A 3,348-nucleotide genomic window follows, 5' to 3' on the forward strand; every position below is an offset into this window, starting at 1 on the left:
TGGTGGTGCTACGTGCATGGGGAGTGGCTTGGCAGCAGCGCATCAGCCATTAGGGTTTTCGACTTTTGTTTCTGTGTTGGGTTTTGGGCTTCTGTAATCGGGCCGGGGTTTAGGCCTTTTTGGGCCAATTGGTTTGTAATCTGGACTAGACTATGTAAATGGACTTTGCCCTTTTATTGAATTTGGTTTTATTTATTTATTTTTTAGAGTTTATTGGGCCGGGTAATAATTGGGCCATTACAGTAATTATTTGCCCTGCCTCACCCTGCTTCACTATAAAAAATTACAATTTTATTTTTGTATATATAATAATGTGTTATAGAAAAATCTATATGTTTTATGTTTAATATATATTTTTTAAAAGTATGTTCAAATATTTACTTGTTTTTAAAAATATTAAAAACATTAAAAGTAAGTAGCAAAAATTAAATTGAAGCGGAACGGTATTGGACTAGGTAGGGCTAGGTGAGGATGGATGCATCGAAAATATATGGAGGGGGTAGTGATTTTCAATATTACACATCTATAGTGGAGCAGAGAGGATGGTGGAGCAAAGCTTACCAACTGTAAAACAGTAGTAGATTTAACAACATTTGCCATTGCCCTGCTCCATTGCCATTCGTAGTATTTACTTTCCTTTACATGATAGTTTATTTAACGGAAATGTAAATTTTCACATGTCTTATCAGTTTATTTTATGAATTTCAGCTTTTTGCTTCATTAAAATCGAAAAGTTCGCTCGTCTATTTTAATTTATCAAAATTTGATCCTCATATTTTATGAAAATAAGAAGTTAGTCCAGTTGACGATAACATGTGAAATTGAACTGCCATTTTTTGCTAGCTTACTGATTTTTACTAATTCTTTGCATTTAAATTCTTGAATTGTTGCCAGTGAAGCCTTGCCAATATAATTTGTATTATACAGTTTTTGAAGTCGAGTTGATTCAAACTTTTAAACGAAAAGCTAAGTTTTTCTAACATTTTTTTGTCAAATTCAAGAAATCATTCGTGTACCAAATGATAATTGTGAATTTAGTCCATATACTTCAATTTAATCAACTTCAATCCTTGTAATTTTTTGTTTTTAAAATATCAATCTTAATATTAACGAAAATTGTTAAGCCAGTTAAACTAAATGATGCGTCATTTTATTTATATTATGTGAAAATATCATCCTCACATCAGATGACACGTGTGAAAGTGAGTTGAAACATTCAAAAAAAAAAAACTCTTCTTCTTCCTCTTCACTTCAGTCCATAGACCACAGTCACCATCAAACTTCTTCAAAATTTACAGATTAGAGTTGCATTTTACTCCAAAACATTGATTTTAAAATAAGGATAAACTACACTTAAGGCTAAACTATTTGAAAAGTTATAAATTAGTCATTGAATTATTTGAAAACTTTCATTAAAGTTACTGAACTATTAAAATCGTTGCTATATGGCCTTCTCCATCCACACTAATCGAAAGCTTACCTCCCCCTCTTCTTCTACAATTTAGTCTTTTTCATGAAACAAATTTAAGCATCACGAATTTGCAAACAAAAATTCTAATAACTTTCTTCTCTGATCTTCAACACTGATCGTCATATCAACTTAGATCTAAGGTATGTTCTTTTACTGATCGATTGATATTGTTCCACCATACTGATCGTCAAATTGATGCTTGGAGCTTGCCAGCTAGAATTCAAATGAAAAAAAAAAACTTAACAATCTAATATTTTAAACGAAAATTTTCTAATAGTTTAGTGATTATTTTGATACTTTTTGAAGTTGAGTGACCAGGATGTAAGCTTACAAATAGTTAAGTGACACTGGGTATAGTTTACCTTAAAAACAAATAAGTTCAAGGACTAATTTGAAGTATAAGTATTATATCTGCAACTATCGCATAGTACAAGGATGATATGCAGAATCTAACCTTGTTTATCATGTTTGATTAGAAAAATATAAAAAGTTAAATTCAATTATATATAATTATTTTAAAAAAATTCTAACCCTTAAATTTTGTTATGATTATATCTTAGGCTAAACTACACCCAAAGTCATTAAACTATTAGTAAATTTATATTTTGGTCACTCAACTTCAAATCGGCTAACGACCTCTAAGTGACAATTTGACGATCCCCATCGACGAGTAGAAGAACATACTTTAGATCCAAATCAATCTGGCGATCAATGTCAAATATTAGAGAACAAAACTATTTGGATTTTGGTTCGAAAATTCCTAACATTCAAAATTATTTCATAAAAAAAGAAGAAGAAGTTGAATTGTAGAATAGAAAGGGAAGAAGAGTTTCGATTGGTGTAGACACTTAAATGAAAGTTTTTAAATAATTCAGTGATCATTTTGTAACTTTTTAAAAACTAAATGATCTTAATGTATTTTTATAATTTAAAAAAAGACCACTCTTTTCCAAGAAAAAGTACTCATAACTACTCTTTTTCCTTCACAGACTATTTTATTTTCTCAAAAGTATGCATATTTCCAATAAAAATAATTTATTTAGTGGGTTAATTAATAAATTATGATAAAAATAAATATTTGGTGCTTTTTTTCTTCAACTACTCGAAGTCAATGTCTATCTGATTAGGTCCAAAATTAATGGCTCATAATCTGATCACTTTTTGCCTTTTTGTATTCAGCCATCAGCACCTTTTTTCCCTTTCTATTATTATTATTTTTGGCCATTTTCTTTTTATATTGTTGACTTATTATTTTAATCACAGGATGAAAAAAAAGATAAAAATAATATTAGAATATTATCTAGTACATTTTAATATATTTATTATTTACTTCAAAAATAATATAATTTAATATTAAAATTATAAAATAATAAATGAAGTATGTTGATACATGGCATTAACGATAATAGAGATGGAAGGAAAGAATGTTCTAGTGAAGGAGCCGAGAAGAAAAACCCTAAATGGGATCTTTAAAAATATAGAGAGAGAATTTATCGGATCAGATTTTGAGTCGAGTTATTATATATTTTATTATAATGGTATAATAAAGTAGAATCCATGTTTTGACACATTAATTATTTAATTTATGACACGTTTATGTGTTAATTATGCTCTCTCGTGATTGAACATTAAAGTGAGCATTAATCCCTATGAATATTCCATAAAAAAAGTATTAACAAATTATAATGCTGCCTTTATGAAGTCTAACATACTTTTTTTAAATAATAATAAAATCATTTACCATTTATTTTTCCATTCATTGAATAAGAATATTTATCTTTCAATTCTTCTTTTCTAGAACCAATTTTACACACCTAAAGAATATTCTTCTATTTTTTTCCAAATTATAAACAAGTTTGGGTTTATTCAGAATTTCA

The sequence above is a fragment of the Gossypium raimondii genome, chromosome 2, assembly GCF_025698545.1.
Source record: "Gossypium raimondii isolate GPD5lz chromosome 2, ASM2569854v1, whole genome shotgun sequence".
NCBI lineage: Eukaryota > Viridiplantae > Streptophyta > Magnoliopsida > Malvales > Malvaceae > Gossypium > Gossypium raimondii.